General features: G+C 42.3%; 1 pseudogene; it reads right to left on the reverse strand.

Moving 5' to 3' along the window:
- Window positions 1-8,063: 8,063 nt before the first annotated feature.
- On the reverse strand, window positions 8,064-8,318 carry LOC114043371 (annotated as a pseudogene).
- Window positions 8,319-9,143: the final 825 nt, after the last annotated feature.

Consider the following 9,143-nt stretch of genomic DNA (forward strand, 5'->3'; position numbering starts at 1 on the left):
TCCTGACCCCAGGAATACAAATGTTTGCTGTGTTGAATTAAACATACAATGCTATATATTCTCTCTCATTGGGTTGTCTTATACCACTATCAGATTGTAAACTTCATGACAACAAGGACTGAGACTTATTTAAACTTTGAATATCCCAGTGCCTATTACAGGGCTTTCCACACAGTTGACTAAAAGTTGTTCAAGGCATGAGTGAACGAATGAATCTATGAGTCACACCAATAGCCAAAGACATATTTTTGGAGGTTCCCTGTTTAGCCACCAGGTGGCACTGATAGACACCCACAATGGAGTCCAAAGTCAATCCTGGCAACTTGGGCTTGTCCTGCTGGAGCATAAGAAGTATTGTTGGAGTGTGGCGCTCTCTATGGTTACCAGATAGACTGAGACCTTCTATTCTTACTATGAGGTGGTATCACTTGTTGTCTAGGGACTACATAGATTTGGAAATCCATTCAATCAAAATTTACCTCTGACTTCTACCCATCAACCAATGGTCTTCCATCACTGGACCATTTTCCAACAGAAGCAGCCGTTCATACTGGAATGCCTCAGGTCATTTTTACATATAGAATAGAATCAATCAATAAACAGTACTTAGTGACCAGAGAACAAAATACTTTTAAAATACATAATATAAATAATAAATGGAAAATAAATTATATATGTATATATATAAACATCTTTCAAGTAGCAGCAAGCTAAGTCCCAAATGTCCCCTTAAACATAGGATCCATCCTCAGGTGCACTGGTAAATGTCTAACAACCAGCTTTCCAAAGAAGCAAGATACATTTCTTACATTTAATCTGAATTATTAACATTTTCTTCATTGCTTTCCTAAGTCTTCTAGACAATCAACAAAACAATAAATCAAGCCCTGATTTGCAGCATTTGTTCATTTCTGAGATCTAAATGCCCACACTAAAAATTTAACAATCAGCTCTCAAGGCCCAGTTCCACAGATCCTTCTGGACCCAGGAATTCTAAGCAATGTACAATCTGAGTCCTCACTTGAACAAGGGCTAAGGAATGCAACTACACAGGTCCCTGAAATTCTTGGCTTACAACTCCCTCAGGACCAGTCACTAGATACAGACACAGAAAACCTGAAGTCAAGGTCTTGTCTCCCTTCCACGGGACAGGGCAAGCTGCAGCGGGAGAGGTAGCCCCCATCTCAGCTGTGGTCACAGACTGGGACCTCTGACCCTGTCTGGCTGCAGCTAATCCCTCATGGAGTACATTGTGTGAAATGGGCAGCTGGCTCTGTGAAGAGCTGAACTACAGCCTCCAGACCCTACACCCTCTTTCACATTGACCTTGACCAATGTCGCCAATGATGCCTCACATCCTCTCTGGATCCCCTGGGCCAAAGTTCCTTTCTGCTAAAATAGGAGAATGAGACGACTGCACACATGTTACGTTGGAACCATCCCTCTTGCTACCTCTTACAATAATAATATACGTATATGTATATATGGTAGCTAGGTGGTACAGTGGTTACAGCGCTAGGCTTAGAATCAGGAAGACCTGAGTTCAGATCCAGCCTCAGGTAATTCCTAGCTATGTGACCCTGAGCAAGTCACTTAACCTGTTTGCCTCAGTTTCCTCTTCTGCCAAATGAGCTGGAGAAGGAAATGACCAACCACTCCAGTATCTCTGCCAAGAAATGACCCCAAGGGGGGGGGTCACAAAGAGTCAGACATGACTGAAACAAATGGCAACAACAAAATGTGTAGATGCTGCTTTTCAAAGTACATGTGAACATCTGGCAGCTGGGTGGCTCACTGGGCCTGGAGTCAGGAAGACCTGAGTTCAAATCCAGCCTCTGACACTTACTAGCTGTGTAACCCTGGGCAAGTCACTTAACTTCTGTCTGTCTCAATCTCCTCATCTGCAAAATGGGAATAATAATAGCTCCTCCCTCCCAGGGTTGTTGTGAAGATTGAATAAGATAATATTTGTGAAGTGCTTAGCACAGTGCCTGGCACGCAGCGGGTGCTTAAAAAATGCTTGTTGACTGACTGGGAATTTTGAAACATAATTCTGAGAAGAGGTCATAGACTGACTGCCCAAGGCGTCCATGACACCAAAAAGCTTAAGGTCTTGGAGAAGCATTGACAAGAATGCAGCTCTTGCTGTCTTTGTGACTAAGCCCCACGATTACCTAGTCCTTCAGTGCCGGCTCTGCCTTACGAACTCCAGCAGCTTGCAGGCTAGTCCATTGTATGAGACTTTCCCAGGGGCTCACAGAGGGCCCACAGACACAGGCACCCAGGGAAAACCGCTTGGGAAACCAGACACCCTGGAAATGCATTGCCCTTCCACAAAGCACCCTCACCTGTATCTCTTGCTCTCCCTCCTGACAACACACCCATTTCTGCAGTTTAGAAACACTGCCCCAGACAGGCTCATGTGGAGAGAGAGACTTCCTTGGGGTTATTGGAAACAGATGCTACCTTCCTGAGCCACAGATCAATTGCCCAGCATTCTTGATTAGATCATAGATCTAATTTCAAGATGGAATCTTCGCTGTCCAACGTCCAATATTTTACATATGATAGTAACTAACATTTATATAGTTCTTTAAAGTTGGAAAAATACTTTAACACACATTAGCTTATTTGATGCCCATGACAACCACTGGGGTGGACCCTGTAGTTATTATTATCGCTTTCATTTATAAATGAGAAAGCCAAGATAGGGAGAGATGACACTACTAGCCTATGGTCACACAGCTAGTATCAGAGGCACAATTTGAACCCAGATCCTCCTAATTCCAAGTCCATTACTCTATTCACTTCATATTGCCTTTGAACCCACACTGACGCCCTCTCCTTTCTCCCCAGCCCAGACAGCCTCTCACAGCCTTTCCCATACCTGTGTTTTGATCGATGACTCCCCAAGACACCGTGATCACACAATAAAAAGCAGAGAGGAAATTTTAATAAGATTCCAAATTACCTTCCTCTGAATTCAAATTACTTCATATATTCTGTTCATGATAACTCTGTTAGTTTCTATTTTTCTCCAGTCCCTTTTTTTTTAACAGAAGACAAGTCCCTGTGTTAATGAATACCAGATTTTCATTTAATAAATGCCATGTAGGAAATCTTCAGTATTTGTGGCCACATCAGTCTGAACGAGACATGCAGAATGCCCCCTCATAAGTACCTGGGATCAATAGAGCATGAGGCTCACGTAGACTCACTCTCTGTGGTGCCACCAAGAAGAATTCTGTAATTGAAAAGACCTTATAAATCAATGGAGCTAAATTGGAAACTCAGAGAAAACGCCACATTATTCACTGAGGCCCCTGTTAAGACTATTCTTTACTTTTAGGGGGAAAACAGTAAAAAAAAAAAAGGTTAAAGGTGGGGGTTGGATGGGAGGGAAAACTTAAAAAGAAAAGAAAGAAAAAATAGACATTCTACTAATTCTAATCATTCAGCCAGGAAAATCTACTGAATACATAGACGTGAATTAATTTTGGTCCTGATTACTTGTCCTGATTTATTTTTCCGAAGGACCATTGGATTCTGCTTTTATTCAAATATAAAAATACCTCCCTCCGTTCCAGTCCAGTCCAGCCCTCTTTGTCTTGTGGGCTCCTCCATAGAGATGAGAGACAATAAAATCAACAGGCTGGATTCCAGTCAAGGCTCTCAAACCGTGGAGCAGCAGAAGGAGTGTTGCGAGACCTAGGGCCATGTCCTGGCTCGGCCAGGTAATGCTTATGGGACTGGAGACACTTCACTTCATCTGGAAAATGAGGGAGAGTGATCCCCAAGACCTCAGAGTCCCTTGCAAATATAACTCTGTGATCCCCTATGTCAACTCCCTCCTCTGGGACTGGGTCTCCTTATAAATAAAATGAGGGGGTTAGACTAAAAGGGCTTATGGTCTACAGAAGGGAAATGAGATGTGCATGTAAGTAAGCATAATTGGAAGTTTGGTGGCAGCAATGGATAGAGCCCTGGGCTACCTGGGCATCAAATCCTGCCTCAGGCACTTACCAGCTGTGTGACCCTGGGAAGGACACTTAACCTCTGTCTGCCTCATCTGTAAAATGGCAACAATAACAAATCCCGCCTCGAAGGGTTGTGATGAGGATCAAAGGAGAATAACAGGCTTGTCAGATGTTAAGTTACTATATAAACACTAGCTGTTATTAATACGAAGCAGTGTGTGGAAGGTCGCAAGAGGCATCAAAAAAGGCTGTGGAAGAAATCACCTCTGACTAGGAAGATAAGGGAAAGCCCTATTGAAAAGGCAACACCCGGTTTTCTACTCAGCTGCACGTTCTTTTGTAAAGATGAGGAAGAGGAGGAGGAGAAGAAGAAGGAGAAGTTAAAATATTCAAGGTCATATAGCTAGGAAGTGGCTGAGGTGGGATTCGAACACAGGTCTTCCTGACCCCAAGGGAAATCATTTCATTCTTAGGAAATTTTTTTCTGTACATCAGCTAAATCTGACTCTGAACCTTCTGCCCAAGGCCCCCAGTTCTGCCGTTTGGGACTCAGCAGAACATGCTGAACATCGATCAAAACACATGCTCTTTCCCATGACAAGACTTCAAATATTTGCAGATTTCTGTAAGAAGTGACCTTGACCTTCAGGGCCTTATCTACACCTAGAACAAAGAACTTCTTCTTTGTGACTTACCTTCAGGCCTCCCCCCACACATACAGACACACAGCCCCATCTTCAACACTGAGTCTCACACCATTGCCTAATGACCCGGGCTGCCCTCAAACCAACTCCAAATCATCCTTGGCACTAACTTAGCCCCCAGGGAAACTAGAGGTATGATGCTTAATGCCCCAGAATTTCCTAGGGCTGAGCAAACCAATTTTCCTAAATTCCTTAGATATAAGGTGAAAGAAATCCAATAAAAGCCTTAAAGCAAGTGATTAGGTTGAGCTAATTATATCCTTGAGGAACTGAAGACTAGGATTGCATAATATGGAAGGAAACGCTCCATGATCAGTTGCCATGTGAGAGTGAGAGAGAGAAAGGGAAGTGGGAAGGAGGCATGAGATTGGGAAATGAAAGGAGTAGGACGGTGATAACTCTAGCCACCCCCTGCTGTGCCCCCTCTCTGAACAAAAATGAGGCTGTGCAGTGTGGTGGAAAGGTCACTGGGCTGGGGGCTAGGAGACCTAGGAGTCCCAGTTCTGTGAGTGTGAGGTAAGTCACTTCCCTTCTTCAGTTTTCACATTTGCCAAAGTAATTTTCCTTAAACCTAAATCTGACCATGTCACTCCCCAACTCAATCAACTGCATTAGCTCCCTATTGCTCTGAGATAAACTACAAATGCCTCTGTTTAACCTTTAAAGCCATCTATAACCAGACCCCCACCTACTAGTTCCAGCCTCATTAGCTCTCACTCTACCATCTAGCCAAACTGGTGTTCTTGCTGTTCCTCACACATGACAATCTCCTGCCTCCATGTCTTTGCATTAGCTATCCCCAGTGTCTAGAATAAACTTCCTCCTCACCTCTGCCTCTTCTCTTTCTTCAAGTCAAAGCTTAGACACCTTCTTCTGCCTAACACTTTTCCTGATCCCCCACCTGCTAGGTCCTCTCTGTCCCAAGCTACCATATACTTAACTACTTTGTAAATATTTGGATCTATTCGCTTCATATTTATACCAAGTACATACATCCAGATACGTCCCTGTTGTCTCCTCCATTAGAATGTAGGTTACTTGCAAGTAAGGACTCTCATTTCTTGTGCTTGTATTTCCAGTGCCTGGCATATAGTAAGCCCTTAATAAAATCGATTAATCCGCCGCATGAAGGATTGTGAGGCTGTGTAGCGGGGTGGAAAGAGCCTGGGACCTGAGATCAGAAGAACTAGGTTGAAATCTCAATTCTATTGTTTACTGGCTGTGTGTCCTTGGGGAGATCACTTCATCTCTCTGGGCTTCAGCTTCCTCATCTGTGAAAGGATGAGATTGAACTAGATCATCTCCAAGATCCCTTCTAATTCTAATATATTTAACCCTTCCACATCACAACTTTCCTCATCATAGTTTCAATATATCACAGGTCAGCATAAGAAATTAAATGGGAATTTTGGGGGAGTTTCACAGAAGCCCCAAATGACACATGAAGGCCAGCAGATGACACAGAGCCTATGACCCAATAACCCAAATTTTACAATAAGGTACAGTAAACACCCCATAAAAGAAAAAGAAAAAAATCAGATTTCTTCTCTGGTATGAAAGGAGAGTCAAAAAATTTTACTTAACTTCCTGAGCCTCAGTTTCTCCAACTGTAAAAAAAAAAAAGAGGTTGATTCTGGAGAGCAACTAGTAACTATGCCCAAAGGGCTATAAAATTGTGCGTATCCTTTGATCTAGTAATGTCACTACTAGGTCTGTATCCCAAAGAGATTTTTAAAAATAATAAGGAAAATAGACCTATTTGTGCAAGGATATTATAGCAGCTCTTTTTTGCAGTGGCTAAGAATTGTAAATTGAGGGGATGTCCATCAACTGGGAAATAGCTGAACAAGTTGTAATATATGTTTGTAATGGAGTAATATTGTACTATAAGAAAGGATGAGCAGGATGATTTCAGAAAAACCTGGAAAGACTAACATGAACTGATGCAGAGTAAAGTGAGCAGAACCAGAAGAACACTGTATACAGTAATGGCAATATTGTATTATGAACAAATGTGAATGACTTAACTATTCTCAGCAATACAATGATCCAAGACAATCACAAAAGTCTCATGATGAAAAATGCTATGCACTTCCAGAGAAAGAACTGACAGAATCTGAATATAGACCAAAGCATACTATTTTCTCTTTCTTTCTTTCTTTCTTTCTTGCTCTCTCTCTCTCTCTCTCTCTCTCTCTCTCGTCCTTTCCAAAAAATGACTAAAATGGAAATATGTTTTACATTATTGCACATGTATAACCTATATCAGATTGCTTGCCATATCAGGGAGGGAAGAAGGGAGGAAGGGAGAAAAAATTGAAACTCAAAATGTTTTTTAAAAAGAATATTAAATTATTTTTACATGTAATTGGGGAGAAATAAAATATCAATTTTTTAAAAGGAAAGAGTTGGGTTAAACTGCCTCTAAGGTCTTCACTAGCTAGAATTATGTGATTTTAATATTTTAGGTTATGTAAACAACAAGATGGAGGACTAGGCGTTTTCTCTGATTCCCACAACCTCTCAAACCTCTCCAAAACAGAAATTATGCACCCATATATAAAGCTAATTCAGCTGTTTCCATGGTGTAGGGCACCTAGAATTCAAAAGAAGGTTAAAAAAATGAAAACCCATGAACTGATGTTTACTGTCTTTGAGCTCACTCAGCACCCGTCTCACACCTCCCCCTACTCCTGGCAGCCAGGCTGCACTAGCAGACCCAAGGACCCAACACAGGCTTATAATAAAACCTATCCCCACACCCTACACACACACCCTTTCCAGTGCTATGAAGATTCCAGGCTATAGAATTTTACTTAGTGGCAACAGATAACCAGCATGGCAATAGTCCTTTGGGAACAAAAGCTTGTTGGGAGCTGCAACTCCATAGCATCAATGCTGCAAAGCTCTGAACTGCTGGTTAAACAGCCCCATAGCAACAGCAGAGTCAGTGCCAGGGCAGACAACCTCATGGAACCAGTGAGGCAAAGCTTTGAGCTATCAGTGCCAAGCCACAGAATTGATGAACGGAGGGAGTGGGAAAGGTCACCAGGACAGGACACCATGACTGTGGGAGGAGGGGTCAGCTTTGTAGCATTCCACTAGGCCTGAAGAAAAGAGCCCAGCATCCAGCTGGGGCCAGTTCAGACCACCCCAAAGTCATTTGGGACAGACACCTAGGCTGGTGAACAGTGAATTTCTTAATATGGGAGGAGGCTGAGATGCTTTGAGATTTAGCTACTAAGGAAACAGCCATCAGAAGGGAGAGAGTCAGGAAGTGAGTGATAAGCAAAATGAAAGTGCCAAAGATTTCAGGAAGAAGAAAACTCAAAGACTTTTTTTTAAGGCAAGGATGTTTATTTGGGGGGAGCAGATGGAGGATTCACAGATTCTTCAGCCACTGGAGGGAAGGACCCTGGGGAACCTGAAGATGGCTGGGGATGTCAGGCATGTTGCCATCATCTCAAACAGGAATGGGGTAGTCGTAAGGGGTAGCTCGGTTGTCCATGCCTGCATACTTGGTGTAGGGGCTTAAGGGAGGTACGAGCAGAGCCAAGGTGCCAATGGCAAAGGACACGGTCAGCACCGGCTCCTTGGCCCAGGCCTCCTTCAGGAACCAGCCCAGTCTGCCCGCCATGTTGGCCACTTTCCCCCAAAAACTCAGAGACTTTGAACATAAACAGATAAATCAACAGGAAAAACAGTAACAAAAGAAGGAAATATGGCCACCAGATCTAGTAAACAAATTCACATATCTATGAATAAATACTGCAAAATAAAAGAAAATGATCCAACATTTGATGAGACAGAGGACCCCATGGAATTTGAGAACATGGAACCACAACACACTACTCTTGAGTGATTTAAAAGAGAAATGAAAATAAAAGCAGAATTTATGTCCTGTACACAAGAAATATGAATAGAATAGAAAAACTTGAATCTGCAATCAAACCTCACCAAGAAATAAGAGAGAGAACAATAGATTGGAAATGCAAATACACAGAAATGAAGGACGTCTTGAAGAAGAGAAGTAAAAACAATAACACTAAAAGAAAATATTCTTAATATGCAAGGAAAATATATGGATTTCAACAACAGAAGGTGTGGAGACAACTTAAAATCATAGGTCTCTCAGAAGAACACAACAAGACCAAAAAAAACTTTAGCACCATAATGAAAAAAATAAGAGAAGAGAACTTTCCAGAACTGCTGAGCATAGAAAATGAAATACCAATTCAAAGACTATCTTACAACCCTAAATACACCCTCAAGTCAATTTCTTGACAAGTTCTGTAGCAGCAGGTGGTGGGAAAGATACTAGGATGTAGAACCTCATGTTCAAAGAGACCCCTGAAAACCTCAGGACTGTAGATGATTGGAGAGGAGAGAAGAATGAGACAGGAGAGAGGAGCTCATCTTGGTTTCTGGGAAAAGAATAGAAGTGGTCAACACCATGGAGCTT

Source organism: Vombatus ursinus, unplaced genomic scaffold (assembly GCF_900497805.2).
Source record: "Vombatus ursinus unplaced genomic scaffold, bare-nosed wombat genome assembly UNPS02001287.1, whole genome shotgun sequence".
NCBI classification, from domain to species: Eukaryota; Metazoa; Chordata; class Mammalia; order Diprotodontia; family Vombatidae; genus Vombatus; species Vombatus ursinus.